Below are 19,085 nucleotides of genomic sequence, written 5' to 3' on the forward strand. Positions count from 1 at the left end.
CAAGGACACTGTCCACTGGGCGGCAGGACCCCCAGACATACGGGCCTAACCTGGTCACAATGGATGGGGCTTATTCCTGATTTCACCCCATTAGGGAGACAGAACCCTGCATCCTTGCCAGCAGAACCCTGCTCAACGGAGCGCCTGGCTAGAGTTTGTCAGTAAATATTTCTGGATAAACAAGTGGATTTGAACCCAGAGGAAGTGCAAGAAAGCTGTCTAACTGCAGACAGCGAGAGGGAGAGTTCTGTCTGGGAAGGAAGGCAAGGACACTGCTGGTCAGGGTAGCAAGCAGGGAAAAGACCATGGAGGTCTTGAAGATAGTTTGATGCAGGGACCATCTACAGAGTCATGGGCAGGGTTAGGAGATGCCAGGGATCAAAGGCACCGGATCTGCGACAGGCTGAGAAATGGCCCCCCACGAGATAGCCACGCCCTAATCCCTGCAAACTGAGAATACTACCTTATGTGGCAAAAAGAAAAAGAAAGAAAGAAAGAAAAAGAACAGGAAAAAAAAGTGTCTTTGCAGATGTGATTATTTTGAGATTTCTGTGTGTACCTAGAAGAGGGAGGCAGACGGAGATTTGAGTCCCACAGAGAAGACGAGCGATGCGAGATGGGGAAGAGGGAGATTTCAAGGTGCAGCCTTGAAGATGGGAGCGATGCAGCCACAAGCCAGAGAATGTTGGCAGACACGCGAGGCTGGAGGAGGGAAGGGGCGGAGTCTCCCCAGAGCCTCCAGAGGCAGCTTGGCCGCACTGACACCTCAGTGTCTGCCCAGTGAACAGGATTTCGGACTTCCGGCCTCCAGAACTGACAGAATAAGTGCGTACTGTTTTAAACCCTCAAGTTTGTGGTGATCTGTTACAGCAGTCACAAGAGACTAATACAGAGACATTGCTACTCCAGGACTGAAGAGGTAGAGGGAGGCAGGGAGTGGGGCGACCGGGGGCTACTTAGAGAGGAGCTATGGGCACAGCAAGACTCAACCACTGTCTCAAGACACGGTCCAGGCTGGGCGTGGGTGGGATCGAACTGTCTTTTCTCCCGCCTCCGATTGCCTGATGGTGCCTCCCATTGGCTGAGCCCAACAGGCGGGTGAAGGATGGATAAGGGTGGGGCCTGGGGGTCAATGCACCATAACGAGCGCGCCAGCTCTGTGCTGGTAGCGAAGATCTCCCATTCCCAGGACAGCCCCATATTTCGGTGGATTTTCCTTTCTTTCACAGGACAACATATATACCTCACACTGCGATGCTTCTGGAACACTTTCTTGAAGTTATCTTTAATGATTAACTTATCATTTCTGATTTGGTAAAAATAAAAAAAGAATATAATAATCAGTATCGGTGATGGTGTTGGGAAATGGACATTGTGTAATATTCTGAAAAAAGTTGTGCGAAATTGTTACATTTTGGGGGGAACATGATTTGAAAACCACATAGGAGACTTTTTCACAACAGTTGCATTTCTTGGAGTTTATTTTAGGAAGTTATTTAACCCATGCATGAAAGCTTTGAGTATGTGTTGTACAGAATAGTGAAAAATCAAAGCTCTAGAAATGTCCAACCATCAAGAACTGTTTAATACTTTAAGAAGAAATTTTAAAACTCTGGTTAGACTACACAGTGAAATTCACCGAACGCCTGAAAGGAATGCCATGAAGAGACGTTTGACACGTATTAATTGGAGGAAGAGAGCAGTATTCCAAACATTATGTACAGTGTAATTCCATTTTGGTTTCAAGACGGTGCAGTACACTTTTATTTTTACTGTAACAAGTCTCTTGATGATGCCTTCACAAATGTATCCATATTTTTATGAGGGGACCACTTGTGTAAAAATATATCAAATGCACACATTTATGCTTCTCTATGCATAGACTACTTCTGGGAAGATACCTAAGAAACTGGCAACGGTGACATTTATAACAGAGGGCGTCCACACTCCCTCGGCACTGACATCCCGACAGCTTGCGTCTGCAGCCCTGTGTCTCCCCTCGGAGGGCTTTCTACAAGTGCAGGCCCTACACAACCTTGCACCAGGCAGGCTCTTGCGATCGTTCTCACTTGCTGAAGTGGATGGATAAATGTCCCAGATTCCCTGGCCCTCGGTGAGAGGGGACATCTCTGAGGTGTGATCTATGTAGTCTCCCAGACACTTCCAGCCGGGCTGAGCCACCACTGCCCACAGCAGCACCAGGACCACGTCGGGACTCGTGACTCCTCTGGGCCCTGGACACATTTGGAGGACTTCTTCCCCCATTCATAAAATTATATATATAAGTACGTGTGTGTTTGTGTGTATATATACATGTGTCGCTATATATGTGTGTATACATGTATGTCTATGTCCTGTGTATAATAAAAGATACATATATTTTGTGCACGTATGTATAACTATGTTATACATACATTATGTATCTATATATATAAATATAAGTTCACATATATTCATAGATACATATAGCAATATTTTTATATATACACAAGTATAACACATGCTATATAACATATATGTGTATATACTACATAACATATATATGTTATACATATAGGATGTGTAACATTATAGTCATATAATGCAGTAGTCATATACCTATTTTATGACTGCGTTGATATAAAGATAAATATAATCCAGGCTGGATTCACTACGTTACAGTCATTATTATTATCTTCATTTTTTTCTCCTGATCGTAAAAGAAATTAACCCTAAATGACCCCATGACCCGTCACACCATCTGTTCTCATGGGATTGCCTTAATGCAGTGCCCTCCCCAGCTCTGTGAGTTCTTTGTTATTATTATTATTGTTATTGTTATTATTGTCATCCTTTCGTGATAGGAATCTGCTCAGAGAGGTGGGAGCAATGCCTGCGGTCACACAGCATCGCATGACACTACTACTGCACATCATGAAGATAACAGTCATGTTTATTGAGTACAATGTGCCGAGGACTGTTCGTATTGCTTTAAGGTGATGCCTTGGTTCATTTTCATATTAACCTTCCCTGTAAGGGAGGTACTATTGTGATTTCCACTTTATGGATGAAAAGGGGAAGTGACTTGCCTGAGGTCACACAGCTAGACAGTGGTGGTGCCATCTGGCACTTGACCCTGTGCTTTTAATTACAATGTTGTACTGCCTTTCTCACAAGCAGAGGCAAAGTATTTGCCCATTCAAGTACTTGTTAAGTTCCTAGCTCAGCCCAAGTGCTTTCCATGTGCGATCTTACTTATTGCCGTGCAAACTACTGGCTTCAAGAACTGTCATTATGCCCATTTTACACATGAGGAAAGTGATGCCCAGAGAGGTGGAGTGACTTTCCCACAGTCATGCAGCTGGAAAGTGGCAGAGCCGAATGTGAACCGGAGACCCTCTGACTTTGGAGCTTGGGCTTTTGCTTTTGATTCTGTCTACAAGGACAGCACACTGGGGCAGGGCTTGGGAAATTAAGTGCCAAGCCCAGAGGGCATGAGAGAGGCAAGTCCAGCCTGCCTCCTTTCCAGACTCTGTCTGCCCCTGGGACCCAGCCTCACTCACACAGCTGCCAGGGATCAAAGTCCTCTCCGAGATGTATTTGCTGCGAGTTCTAAACAAACGGGTGTTAGCATGTAGCTAAGAGAAACACTGGGAGGACACAGTGTATGAAAGCCGACTGGCCTTTCAAGTCCTGGTGATTGATCAGCTCCCTCTTTGGTCTCATGCTCTCAGGGGCCAGGATGGAGGGGTGGGCAGACTCCAGCTCTGGAGCATGGAGGCAGAGCAGTGGGCTACCAAGCTGGTACCGTCACACTTTCGCCAGCCTCTAGAAAACTCCCCTTTCAGCCGACAAGCCCATAAAACCAACACTCACAAAATAATAATGAAAAACTACCATTTACTGACGGATTATGCTAATCACGCTAAGCACTTTAAATGCATTTAAGCCAAATCACAAGGCATGTATCTTTATTGACCCATTTTACAGACGAGGCTAAGAGCACAGAGCTATTAACCAGTGAGGCTGGATTCCACTTAGCACTCAGCAAATATTGATTGAGCAAGATTGCGGGACACAGTTCCTTTCCTCCAGTTGTTCACATTCTTCAGGGGGTGACAGAAAGAGAAAGAGACCCTGTGATCCAGCGTGATGAGTATTAAGACAGGGCTAGGCAGAGAGATGCTCAGTATGGGTAGACCAGTTGTTTATATTAGAAATACTCCCTTCTGATTGAGTCAAAGTCAGTTTTGATGGGTTTTTATCCCAAGCTTGCTGTTTAGATTTTTTTTTTTAATTTTAATTTTTTATGAAGTATTGTTGAGTTAAAATGTTTCAGGTGTACAGCAAAGTGATTCAGTTATACGTATATATATCTATTCTTTTTCAGACTCTTTTCCGTTACAGATTATCACAAGATATTGAATATAGTTCCCTGTGCTACACAGTAGGTCCTTGTGGTTTATCTATTTTATAGTGTTTATCTGTTAATCCCAAATTCCAAAATTATCTCTCCCCTCCCCTTTCCCCTTTGGTAACCATAAGTTTGTTTTCTATGTTCGTGAGTCTATTTCAGTTTGATAAAGAAGTTCATTTGTATCATTTTTTTAGATTACACATATAAGTGATATGATGATATTTGTCTTTATCTGACTTACTTCACTTCATATGATAATCTCTAGGTCCATCCGTGTTGCTGCAAATGGCATTATTTCATTCTTTTTTATGGCTGAGTAGTATCCCGTTGTGTGTGTGTGTGTGTGTGCGTATATATATATATATATGTGTGTATGTGTATATATATATATATATATATATATATATATATATCTCACATCTTCTTTATCCATTCATCTGTTGATGGACATTTAGGTTGTTCCCACATCTTGACTATTGTAAATAGTGCTGCTATGAACATTGGGGTGCATGCAGAGTTTTCTCCAGATATATGCCCAGGAGTGGGGCTGCAGGATCATATGGTAATTCTATTTTTAGCTTTTTGAGGAACCTCCATACTGTTTTCCATGGTGGTTGGACCAATTTACATTCCTACCAACAGTGGAGGAGGGTTCCCTCTTCTCCATACTCTCCCCAGCATTTGTTATTTGTAGACTGGTGATGGCCATTCTGACCAGTTGGTTAGCTATTTCGAATATCACTCACTCTTGGTGGTTTCTATGAATGCTTGGAGGGCACAGAGGAGGCCCTTACCTCTGCAAGCTGCTCAGTGAAGATAAACCTAGAGGGAGGGTGAACAACCCGTGTGTGCAGAGCAGAGGTGTGGAAGGAGGAGGCATTCGAGGGCCTGAGATGCTTGGTGTGCTTGAAAGATCACACTGGACACATAGATGCAGGTCCAGAGTGGACCTTGACTTTGCTAGGGCGTTTGGACATTCACCAAAGAGCTCCGAGTTACCCCATCAAAATTTGGGGCAGGGGAGTGATATGGTAGAGCTAATTTCAACCCCCTTGACCGTGTACAGTTCCCAGGACCATGTGAAGTCAGCTCCTTACGCCAGGATGCGGTTCTCGGGTTCCAAACTATACAGCAGTGACTTCTCTACCGCTACTCTTGTGTCTTAGGAGATATCTGGGGACTGAAGGCAGATACAACACCTAGTGAGGAATCACAATTAGGGTGTGTGCTTCAGCTCGCCCTTCTATTGCCAAGGCTCAGGATTCATGTGATGTTTGGGCCTTGATCAGGGGAAAGAAAAATGAAGTGGCTGGGTTTTCCTAAACATATTTGAATGGAAAAACATGTGTCCTGGAGAATCTATGAAATAATTCCCTTAAAGGGCTCTGCACACACCCTGACGTACAGTCAGTGCTCAATAAAGGGAGCCATGATTCTCATCAACATTGGGTAGTTCTCAGCCGTCTGCCCAGTGAGGTCACCATCCATCCCCCCCATCAGGGCTGGAGTCGGGGCTGAGACCTTCGTTTAAAGCTTGTAGCATCAATAGAACAGGATTCAAATCATGTACTTTTTATTCCCCATAGAATGATTTCTCTCTGCTTACATGAAACTTGCATTTTATTTCTTTATGTACCTGGAAGACGAGGCATCCTGGTGGCTCTGAGGCCAGGCTTAGAAGACAGTGTGGAACTCTGACCGGGGCTGGGGTGTCTGCAATTCAGTGCAGGCATTAAGAGCACAGGTTCTGTGCTTATATATTGATATTTCAAATCCTGACTCTACCACTGCCTATAGTATATGCTGGTAAATGTTCCATAATGGTTCTCTGGAAAAAACAAAATCCTGACATGTAGCATTTGCCAGTTACCATGGTGTAAATACTTCTATTGTGGCTGATTTCTACCCATGTCACTGAATGTGGAGTTGGGAAGAGATACATAGTAACGCCCCACTGTATAAAATTTCTACCAGCCAGAAGTAACCACAAGAACAAAGATAATGGCAAAATGTCGTAAGACAGTTAGGAAGGGATGAGTTTGGAGTAATTGCCTTTGTTTGTAACATAGTTTATTTAATTGTAAGTTTCTATAATTTAATTTTGAATGATGGCCGTGTTTAACAACTCACAAAAGTTCCTGAAAATTGAACAATCAGCTCTCAAGAGTGGGTGTGGCCAGCTCCAGCACACCTCTGTCACTGGCCCTTCTGTGTGTTACTTTCTGCAGCTGGTAAAACCAGGATGATACCACTGATGACAGTAGTTGTGAGGATTAGAGAAAATGTATGCACAGGGTGTGGCACAGAACAGACACTTTAAAATGGGAGCTGTCATTATCTGAGGTTCAGTTAGAGTTTGTGGCCTTGGGGTTTCTGAGGATGGGGACACAGCTTTTCTAGCACAGCATATGTTTCCATTTCTCCCATGGGAAACAGAAACTGGAACAAGGCAGGGAGATGGGTTTGCCACTGCCAGTCAGATGACAGGTGCTGGGGGCTCCTTGTGTACTTCAGCTCAATTTTTCCAGCCTTATATCTTGTCTATCTATCTATGTATCTATCTATCTATCTATCATCTATCTACCTATCATTTATATAGTTATATCATCGTCTAGAAAATTGATATCCAAGTATCTACACCATTTTATATTTTGCCTAAATTTCAAAATTCTTATTACAAAAATAGCATATACTAAGTCTGCAAAATAGAGATAAGCCAGTTCTGGAATCCAGCAAACATTTACTAAACTTAGGTACTATTATTTGAGAACATGCCCATATGTTTTGTTGAATTGATGAAAGAAGATGAAAAGTAAATGTTTTCTCTGAGCCCAGATACGACTACTGTAGGTTTTCTGGTGTACGCGCCTCTACTCTGTTCCCATAACTGTATTAAAAACAAACAAACACACACACAAAAAAACCCAAAACCAAAACTCCCACGATTATCTTGTACATGGTGTTTCATGCTCTGCTTTTTATTTAATTAATTGTAAACATAAAATTCAGCTCTTGACGACCTGCAAGAAAAGATGGAGTCAATGGGGCGAATCATGTAACTGCAGGGAATTATTGTCATTATAAAAGCTACTGGCAACCTCTACATTAATCGCTGAGATTTTGCCTCTGATCTCCTTTTGAGGTTCGGGCCCCTGAAGCTTCTTCGTCTTCAAAGTTAAGCTCGTTGCATATCTGCCCCCGCATCAGCTGCTCTGCGCAGCGCCGGTGGACCCCGGTCCTTCTGAGACCTGCACCGACAGGACCAGCACCGCGGCCGGGCGGAGGGGGGGGGGTCCCCCATCGCCCCACCGAGCCCCGCCCCCAGGGCTGCCCTGCTCCATCGGTCACGTGTGCGTCCCTTCCACCCTCCCGCCTCTACCCTACGTGCGTCTATAATCTTGTGCTCTGGGGAGGGTCCGGGCAGCAGCTGCCTTTGATCAGCCCAACATCTGGGAGACTCGGCACTTCAAGAACGCTGACTGGTGATCAAAGATGGGAACGCTGTGACAGCGGAGACTTGGCAAGGACCCAGCCCGGCTAAATGCACTGGTGGGGGAGGGGAAGGAAGGACAGAGGGAGTTAGGGGGCGGGAGCGAGCAGCAACCCACCCAACCGCAGGGGCTTGGCGGCGGGGGCAGTTAGGAGCATGGGCTTTGCTTCTTGACCTCGACTCGCGGTGCCTCAGTTTCCTCCTCTGCAAAATGGGGATAATAACGTGAGGACAAAATGAGTTCAAAAAAGAAAGAACGCTTAGAACAGAAGCCTGGATCCTAGTTTGAGCTCATAAATGCCAGCTGTTGTTGCCGTGCCGTTAGGGCTCTTCTTATTCCTAGAGCCAGGTCTGGGAGGGAATGATAGAGTCTGCATAGTTCCCAAAGCTGTAGTGCCTACTAATTTGTAATGATCTATTTTGAGCCTCAGTTTCCCCATCAGTAAAATGGAAAACCACACAAGATGTTGGAATTCAGTAAGGATTATTGCTTTCCATTTGACTCATGGAGAAACCAAGGTCTCGAGTTGGGAAGTCATGCAACCAGAAACCAGCCCAGTGTTTCACCACCTGGGAGCTGGCCCTAATTAGAGGGTTGGGCTGCTGTTTGGTGGGCCCAATGCTGAGTCACTGGTTTTTTTGCTCAAGCCAAGAATTCTCCCATTATCTCCTACAGGCTGGGTTCAATAACATTACTACCAACAGCAGCAGGTTATAATTTTATTTTATTTTATTTTAGGCTTTTGATTTCTTATTAAAGTATAACATACACACAGGGGAATGCACATATCACCACACTGAATAGTCCCAAACCAAACACACCCATGGAACCAGCAGCCCAATGGAGAAGCAGAACATTCCCAGCTGCCCCCTTCCCCAACTCCCGAAACTCCCTCTTGAGCCCTTCCGGTCACTACCCTCTCCGTGGAAACTGCTTAAGTTGTTTTTATGTATTGCATGCTCACCAGGAACTAAGAGGGACAGGAAATGGCCTGGCAGGCATTGGCCTCACCTAAACCTTGCAACAACACTCTGAGGCCAGCCCTGTTAAAAATCCCTATTTTACAGATGAGAAGACAGAGGCACAAAGAGTCTAACGAAATTGCCCAAGGTCACACACCAGTCAGTGAGGCTTCAAAACTTTAAGCCCTGGCTGTAAGACTGTGAGCTCTTGCTGTTATAGGGATGATGCCTCTTGAAAGTGGGTCAGTAGGGAGAGCGTTTTTAATTTTTGGAGGAGAGGGGGTGTTAGGGAAGAAGCAAGCTTACATACAATAGTTGTGGGATGCATCAGGGCTTTTAGGAAATAGAGCTGTTCAGTGGCCCTGTGGGCTTTTATGGATGCTCCTGAGCTCCCAGTAAGCCGTGGCCAGTGGCTTGCTCTGAGAGACTGGACACAGCCCCTGGACCTCTCTCCTCTCACCAATTTTTTCCTCCAAGAGCTTCATCAGTTCATAGAGGGGACATGCAGATGCACCAGGGAGAAGCCCACTCCCCTTTCCCTGTAGTTTTAGCCTACAGAATACCTTAGCCTGGGTCTGAAAACAGAGCTTGAGGCAAGGGTTCATGTGCAAGCATTTGACTTGGGAATTGATCCCAAGGAGCAGGAATGAGGGACAGGGAAGGAAGGAGAGCCAGTGTGGGCATGTGTTACTGATTTGGCCATGACTACAGGCAACCGGTGTGGATTCTGGAGGACCTAGGAAGCCTCATGAAATGCGTCTCAGAAGCCTCCGCCCATGGCATAAAGAAGGGAAGCGTTTCTCCATCAGCTCCTATCCCCCATTGGTCAAAGTGACCTCATGACTGTTAACTGCCACCCACTTCTAGGTTGTACCTTGGTGAACCGGTCCCCACATCAGTGGCAGGGGCAAGAGGGGGGATTGAGTAGATAGAAGAGGTGCACAGAAGGTCTGAAACCCTGGATGCCACTCTTCCCAGAGTCCATGGGCTGGGGCTGGCTCATGCTCTCCATAGCCAACTGGTCAACCCCACTCGTATCAGTCCTTCCCCCTCCCATCTTCTACCCTAGTGAGCATACTCCCTCCATACCGCCTCTGACAGCGCAAGATGGCACCTGCCTGACTTTAGGACATCCTTAAATTGTGTATCCCAAATATTCTCATGTTGAAGTTCTAACCCCTAGTGCCTCAGAATGTGACCTTATTTGGAAATAGGGTCATTGCAGATATAATTAGTTAAGATGAGGTCATGCTGGGGTAGCGTGGGCCCCCAATCCAACATGACTGTTTTCCTTTTACAAAGGGTAAATTTGGACACAGACATGCACGCAGGGCGAACACCACATGAAGATGAAGGCAGCGATCCAGGTGAAATATGTACAAGCCAAGGAATGTTGAAGATTGCCAATCAACCCACCAGAAGGTAGGGGAGAGGCAAGGAACAAAAGGATCCTCCCTCATAGCCTCAAAAGGGACCACCCTTGCCGACACCTTGATCTTGGACTTCCAGCCTCCAGAACCATGAGAATAAATTTCTATTGTGTCAGCCACCCCGTTTGTGGTACTTGGTTACAGCAGCCTTAGCAAACTAATAAACATCCTAAAATAGAAAAATTCAGTGCTGCCAAGGAGAGGAGCTTCTCTTCAGGGGTGTTTTGGGTCATGGGCCACCCGCATCATCAAACAAAACAACAGACCCTCTCTACAAAGATCTCATGTGCACGCAGGATTTTGGAAACAACTTTGGGCAGTCCTCAAATATCCTCAAACCCATCCATGTCTTAAAAGACATTCTGGAGACATGTAACTGCTCAGAGCAGTTTCAGGCAGACATGAGGAAGCATCTCTGAGCTGATTAAGTCAAGTGGATTTGATATACAGATGTTCTTTGTATGAACAACCTTTGTTGAAACATAAATCATGAGAAGGGAGAGAAGCCCAAAACCTTTCATGATGGAAGGAGTGTGAACGGCAAGAACTGTGGGTAAGGGGTTGGCACAGATAATGCCCCTTGAGTCATGTCACAGCTTCCGGCTCCCAGGAGGGGCCCACCAATGCTGGTCCCTTTCTGCTGGCCCCCAGGAAAGGGAGACATATAAGCAGGATCTGGCACTTGCAGCCCAGAAAAAGTTACATGGAGCTGTTCATTTTAACCAGATTACCCAGATTTTCAGCAGATTTGCACCATCAGTGCTCCATCCAGATTCCCTCCCCCCCGCCCCCCGCTTTTTTATTTTTTTGCATATCTGTGCGGACATCCTCTAGCTTCCGTGAACTTTTGTTCCTCGCATCTGCACCTGGAGCTGTCTTTGGAGGTCTGCTCCCAGGCTACCGGCTGCCCTGCCTGCAAACCCAGAGGGCTGAGGTGCCAGGAGATAGACTACACCCCGGGCACCACCCTTAGCTGATGACAGACTGGTCCAGGAGCATGAAAGCTCAGCTTCTTTGCCTCGACGAGTTGAGAGGAGCTCTGAGGTATCATTTACGCTCCCAAGCTCCCCACAGGATCAGGCTAATCTGAGGCTTTGTGGAAACCTCACCCTGGCTTGGCTTCTTCCCTGTCCCCCTTCTGCTTCCCCCATCACCTATTGCTTCCTCCTGGAGCATTTCCTTCATAAATCACATGCAGAAGACGCCTAGTGTCCGTTCCTGCTTCTGCGAGTCTGACATAAGCGGGACGGTTTAGTCCGTTCAGAGGATCCCAAATATCTTCTCAAATATCCTGGACTGTCTCCTGTGGGCCTGACCCAGATTGTGCTTAAGTGATAAGAGGAGAAAGAATAGCAGGAGATATTATTATGAGAAAACTTTTATTATTAGGGAAAACTTCCTTCCATTCTAAGGTGATGAAGGCAAGAGGTCTGACAGTAAGCCAGGGTTTCTCCATCTTGGCACTGTGAACATTTGGGCTTGGGTGATCCTTTGTGGCGGGGGGCTGTCCTGGGCATTGGAGGATGTTGAGCTGCATCCTTGGCCTCTTCTCACTAGATGTTAGTGACCAGCTGTGACCACCAAACATTGGCAGATGCCCTCCAGTTGAGAACCACTGCATTCAACCAAGACCTGAGTGCTGAGTAAGACTTAGGTCAATGAAAGCAGCGGCCTACGTAGAGGAAACAGCCTGTGCAAAGTCCCTGAGGTGGGAAGAACTCAGATCATTGAGAAGAGAAGGGAGGTTAATGTGGCTGAGAGCAGTGAGTGAGGGGGGACATGGTCCAAGATGAAGCTGGGAAGGGGGTCAGGGGCCAGATCACGCAGGGGCTTGAGCGGCAAAGACTTCAGGTTTTAACTTAAAAGCAATGGGAAGCCACAGAAGTGTTTCCCCCCTAATTCGATGTATAATTATTGAATGTCTACTCCATGTCAGACACCACGTAAGTGAAAGTCAGAGGAGGGCTTTCAGAGGAAGAATCACAGTGAGTGGTGAGGTCACCTCCATATATGAAATTGTCATTCCCAGCTCCAGACTCAGGAACATCATACTGATGTTTTGAAATCAGCCACAGAAATCAGTAAATATTGCAAATCAGGACTTCACCCACCATGTGCCCCACGAGATCATGTTATCTGCAACCAGAAACAGTTTTACATCTTCCTTTCTAATCTGGTTGCCTTTTCTTTTCTTTTCTTCTTTTCTTTTCTTTTTCCCTCCCTCCCTCCCTCCCTTCCTTCCTTCCTTCCTTCTTTCTTTTTTGCCTAATTCCCTGGTTGCAACCTCCAGCACAGTGTTGAATAAACACAACAGGAGTGGCCATCCTTGTCTTGCTCATGATCTTAGGGAGAGTGGGGAATGCTTTTAATTAGTCTTTCATCATTAAGCCTGCTGCTTGCTGAGGGTTTCTTGTAATCAGGTTGAGGAAGTTTGCTTTTTTCTTTTTCCTCACAAGAGTATTCAATTCCAGAAGGATTTGCAGAGGAGTGCCTTGAGCTGACCTTTACTTTGAAAAGCCCCACTGGCCGTTTAGAAGAGAGTGGCCTGCAGGAGGCAGGAGTGGAGGCAGGGAGGCCAGGGAGCAAGCCGTGGGGTCCTCCGGGTGAGGGATGCTGGTGGCCTCAATGCTGGTGGTGGCCATAGAAAAAGGGTAGAGCTTCAAGAGATACTGTGGCGGGAAAGGTGACACCGAAGGGAGTGCACCCGGCCATATGCATTGTCCTAGGTCAGGATTTCTAGAAGCAGAGTCTGAGGAAGGGATTCAGGAAAACTTGATTGATTGCTGGAGACCACTGGGTCAGGGAGAGGGAGTGAGGCAAGCAGGAAGGGACAGGGATGGGGGCCCAGTCAGGGTGTGGCCTCAGGTGAAGTCTGGCCTCGACCTCACGCTCGGGGGACTCTGGAGCATAACTTGCATTACAGAGTTGCCCCCCAGTTCAGTCAATTATCAGCTGCTCACAGTAGGCGGGGCACAGCCTCCCAGGGGTGTCCATCTCTGGGCGAAGTGGCTTGATTCAGTCCAGGTCAATTTCCCAGGGAAGGTTGCACGGTTGTGAGCCTCCTGAAGCACTCGGAGAAGGTCAGGGGCGGGTGCATCAGGGATAAAGGGGATGTGGGCGGGGCTTCAGCTCCATCTATCACGTTTATGGAATGTACATAGGGCTCCATGTGGTGCCTAACAGGTCCAAAGGGGTGTGGGACTAGTTTTTGCAAGTGAACCGCCAAAATCCTTGAAAAGATCAGGGGTGGCCTAGGAGTGTGGGTGTTTGGGTTGACTAACCAACCCAACTGCTTTTCCCAAGACTGAGGGGTTTCCCAGGATGTAGGACTTTCAGTGCTAACCAGGAGAGTCCCAGGCAGTAGTCACCCTATTAGTGAAAAGTGACAAGGCACCTAATACATAGGATTATAATAAAATATGCTTTCCCTACAGACTGCATGCAGGTGACATGCCTTTACAAAGTCTATTTCTAGTATTTATGTGGTGATAAACCGACCAGCGGGAAGCATTTTCCAGATATGACCTAAATTTCCTCCTAAAGACATCAGAAGATGGTAGTTTGGTGGTGGTGAATTCAAGCCCCTGTTTTGAAGGTGGGGAGATATTTACAAAGTCCTAAGGTCTCCAGTGCCCAAGTCACATGGCCCACGAGTGAAAGGCCCCTCCTCATGCATCTGCTCTTTAACTGCAGTCTGGAAGTTAGAGGGATCCTGGAATTCAGATTTCCCACATATCCCATTTTTTTTTACCCCAGAATCTCTCTCTCTCTCTCTAAAAAGAGAGACTGACCGACTTAGATCCTGAAGGTTTCAAATTTCTGCTCCACCAGTGGCTCCAGCCTTGAATCAGCTCCTTCTACATAGACAGGAGATGCAAATGCCCGTCTTGTGAACTGTCTCCCAGACTCCCTTCCCTGCTTTGCCAAGATACACAGTCTCCACCTTTCCTCCTGAGCCTGTTGCCCAGCTGTCTCGGAGAGAATGAGCCACTTGTGAGTCCTACAGGGCAGCCTTGCCTGGGGTGGTCCATTGGCACGTCCAAGAGCATGACCTCCTCTGCCCTGGGCTCAGCTAGCTCCGGCCAAAGCTGGCCTGACTCTCCCAGGCTCCTGGGTGGCTCCTGCCCAGGAGAGGCCACCCTACCTCCCACTCTGGTCAGAGTTCTGAGTTTTCTTGGAAGCACCTGATGACAATTTTCAAAAACCTTATTTGACTTCTTTTCCAAAAAGAGCCCACTAAAACACCCTCACAGCCAAAGGAAATGCATCTTGGTTGGGGACCGCCCATGCATGGGCAAGCTGATGAAGAGAGATTTTTTTCTCCCTTCTGCCTAGTGTTTTTTTTTTTTTTTCTAATTGAAGTGTAGTTGATTTACAATGTTGTGTCAATCTCTGCTGTACAGCAAAGTGACTCCGTTGTACACATATATACATTCTTTTTAAAAAATATTCTTTTCCGTTATGGTTTATCCCAGGAGATTAGATATAGTTCCCTGTGCTGTACAGTAGGACCTTGCTGTTTATCCATTCTAAATGTGATAGTCCCCTCTGCCTAGTGTTTTGAGAAAGTTGACAGCAACTTGGTTTTCCGTTCTCAACTTTTAGGGAAGTTTTTATTTCTCCTTTCTTTCTTTCTTTCATTAAAGTATAGTTGATTTACAATGTTGTGTTAGTTTCAGGTTTACGGCAAAGTGATTCAGTTTTACATACATATATATATAAATCTATTTGTTTTCAGATTCTTTTCTATTATGGATTATTACAAGATAATTGAATATAGTTCCCTGTGCTATACAGTAGGTCCTTGTTGGTTATCTACTTTATATATAGTAGTATCTGTTTATCCCAAACTCCTAATTTATCCCTCCCCTCCCCCTTCCCCTTTGGTAACCATAAGTTTGTCTTCTATGTCTTTGAGTCTGTTGCTGTTTTGTAAATGAGTTCACTTGTATCATTTTTTTTAAGATTCCACATATAAGCGATATCATATGATATTTGTCTTTCTCTGTCACTTTAGTGATCTCCAGGTCTGTAGATCCTGGGAATATCCCAGTTTATCCCCTATCCTCCGTAAGACTCTGTCAGCTTATGGTCCCTCCCTTTTGAATGGAATTTGAGTAGGAACCTGTCACAGCAAATGTAGCATGTTGAGGATAGGTGAGGTGTGAAGGCTGAGAGCCTACACCTGAGTCTGTGATGTCCAGAACTGCAGGCGCTTTGCCTGTGTGAGCTGAGACAGGAGCAGGGGAGGCTGCCTGCTGCTGCAGAGGAAAGTGGTGAAATTGAGCAGCTCCGAATGCCACCTGGGAAACCATCCTCTCCTAATATTAGCTGCTGTGGCTGAGGCAACCTGGCCAAGTGCATCACACACATAAAAGTGACCTCAGCCCCCGGTCAGGACAGATCAAAGACTCAAATTCCTGGGCTAGGAGGTGTCTTGGGCTGGATGCCCCCAGAAGCAGACCCTGAGCCAAGGAATCAAGTGAAAGTATGTCTGGGAGGTGATGCCAGGAAGCCCTGGGCAGAGGGGAGGGCATTGAGATGGGGAAGATGCAACTGGTCAGAGATGGACTCAGGTCTGAGGCTCCAGAATCCCTGTCTTTCACTCTCCTTTCCCAGTGGGAAAAGCCTCGGTTTGGTGACTGGGCAGCCCTGTTCTTAAAAACAAAACTAAGTTGTCTGAAATGCAGCGTTGTTTGAATACGTGTATGACATTGTTAGTTTGCTCCAGCTGCCATAACAAAGTCCTTAAACAGAAATGAATTTTCTCGCAGTTCTGGAAGTCTAAGATCAAGGTCTCGACAGGTTGGATTCTTCTGAGGCCTCTCTCCTTGGCTTGCAGACGGCCGTCTTCTCTTTGTGTCTTCATATCAGCTGCCCTCTGTGTATGTCTGTCTAAATTTCCTTTTCTTATGAGGACACCAGTCATATTGGATTAGAGCCCACCCTAATGACCTCCTTTTACTTAATTACCTCTTTAAAGACCCTGTCTCCAAATGCCAGAGCATTCTGAGGTCCTGGGGGTTGGAAGCTTAACATATAGATTTCGAGGGGACACAATTCCACCCATAACAGATGTTGACACTGGCAATTGTATTGCAAACCGTAGGAGCCCTTTTACCCAATATTAGGATGGCTGAGTTTCCAGTTCATCCCTGGGGGTGTATTTATCCTCTACAATGCAGTCATTTACTGTATTTCATTAAGAGACTTGACCTACTGTATAGCACAGGGAACTCTTCTCAATACTCTGTAATGACCTATATGGGAAAAGAATTGAAGAAAGAGTGGATATATGTATAACCGATTCACTTTGCTGTACAGCAGAAAGTAACACAACATTGTAAATCAACTCTACTCCAATAAAAAATTTTTTAAGAAGAGACTTCTGGTCTGTGACATCCAACATATGCCATGCTGAGGCCATCATCCTGCTAATAGTTACTGAATCCCTGTTGGAATTAGGGGTTTAGGTGAACGAGGAGGAACAAATGCCAGGTGGCTTCCACGAGCATCGTCTGCAGGGATTGAGATTGTCATAAATCCATAGCTCTCAGACTCAGATGCACGTAAGGGTCATGGGAGGAGCTCTGAATAATCCCGGTGCCCAGGCTCCACCCCTGACCAATTACATCAGATTCCCTGCAGGTGGAACCCGGGAATCAGAATTTTTCAAAGCTTCCCAGGTGATTCCAGTGTACTGCCAAAGCTTGAAACACCTTTTTTAGGCTAATGTGTCCCCCAATAATACTTTGTGGTTCAAAGTAAAAGAATTGAGAAGGCTCCCGTCATAAAGAGACTCTGTGATAATTCATATATAACGCAAATGACTCTTCCTTAAGGGATTTTGGAGGTTTTATTCCCAGGGTGGGGAGGGTTTCTTTGCCCTCTACTCAGGCACCAGCAGTAATTTGGTTTCCGTGTAAGTTGGTCCCATTGCCCCCTCCCTCTGCTTCTCTATATGATCTCTCTGTTCCCCCTACTCTCCACCTCTCCACACCGTCTCGCCATCCTTCTCCATTCTGTTCTGTGTCCTGCAAGGCTGACCTATATGAACCATCAAGGGGTCCCCCTACATTTGGCTTCTGGATGATTCTGGCCATAATGGAGCCTTGCCAGGAGAAAAAAAAAGGGAGAATGAAATCGGGGTATTGACTTGTGTGGCTCCCTCCCTGGGAGGTTGTCTTGGGATGACTGAAGTTTCCTCCTTCATAAAAGCCATGAAAATAATGTGATATGTTTTTAACCGTATGCTCTTCAGCCAAAGTCTTGAAGCTTATTTGTGTGTTTAACCAGAGATGAACAGGTGATCAAGAGGTGTTCATGGCACACCAGCACCAAGCTGAGACTCTCCCGTCCACGTAATCCAAAAGATGGAATGGGAATAAATGAATGAGTTAGTGAACATAGAATTGACTTTCCCAATGTTATTTGATGCTGTGCCCATGCAATATATCCCTTCCTTAATCCCCCGTGGGAGACGATACACATATAGTTTAAAATGTGCCTGGGTTTTGGTTTAATCAGGTCTCATAAGACACGCAGACACAGCCATGACTACCATGAAGGAAAACATTTATACTCAGAACTTCCGAGAAGCAGGAGGCATGGCATGGCACTGCGGGGCCATGGGTATGCACCAGGGTCTGTCAGGAGGCGGAGTCAGTGAGCGGAAAACGTGGGCAAGAGCCTGTCTTGTGATTTCTTCGGGAAAGGCAAGGCAAGACAAGGCACAGTAAGCAGGCTCAAGATGGGCTAGTTTGAGTAATTTCAGCAGGTTCTGGGGCATAGGGACTGTCCCTAGTTGCCTGGTACCTGGCCCTGGGGGTGATTAGGGCAGGGGGATAGTCACCTGGGGTGTGAGAGCCCAGTAAAGGAGAAGGTTGGGGTGTGGGCTCTGGATTGGTTGGTTTGCATAGATACACTTGCAGACAAGTCCTTTACTGTCTCTAGGAATCAGCTAGCCCTGGGCGGGGCAGTCTCTCCAGAATAAGTATGGCTTCCCAACATCAAAACATCAGAAAATATAGCAAATGAAAAAATGTGATTAATACACCTGCCTTGCAGCAACCTTGCAGAGAGGAACAGGGAAGGCAGGGTGACCTCCCCCCAGGCCAGGTGGAGGTCTGGTTAAATTCCACCTATCGTAAAAGTGGTCATGGAGTTGCTAATATCCCCAGGTGGCACTTGTTCCCCAGAGACCAGAACCAGCCAAGGGCTGGGAAAAGGGAAAGGAAGGAAATAAGAGCAGGGAGACACAGATGACCAAGGAGCACCACATCCAATCAGACAGACAGGTGGAGAAGACTAGGTGGCCAGGTGACAGTCACAAAACGGGCAAACCGTGCCAGGGACCTGATAGTCCAGAGGTTTCCGGTGTCCGAGACCACCCAGGATCAGATTAGCATCCAGGGAAGAAGGAGAGATGGACGGCAGGGAAGAGAGAGAAGAAAACAGATCCTGAAGTGTCTGGTTGGAGAATCCTGGGCTGTTCTGCAGTCTCACTGTTCAGATGGGAATGCTGAACCAGAGAGGGCAAGGGACTCCCCCAAGGTCACACAACGAGGGCGGGGCAGAGCAGAGACTGGGGCTCTGGTCTTTCAGTGACAGAGGCATCCCTGTGGGTCCCCCATATTTCCTTTCTATACGCTGCTGAACCCTACTGTAGGTATTGCCTGGGTTTCCAGATTCCCCTAGAGATGTGAGATGAGAGGGCATCAGCTCCGTGCTGGCCCCCTCCAACATGTCCCCATCACCTCAGAGTCTGGGGCAGAACCTTTCTCTGCTTTTGGCTTATTTTGGGTTC

Source organism: Eubalaena glacialis, chromosome 15 (assembly GCF_028564815.1).
Source record: "Eubalaena glacialis isolate mEubGla1 chromosome 15, mEubGla1.1.hap2.+ XY, whole genome shotgun sequence".
Lineage (NCBI taxonomy): Eukaryota > Metazoa > Chordata > Mammalia > Artiodactyla > Balaenidae > Eubalaena > Eubalaena glacialis.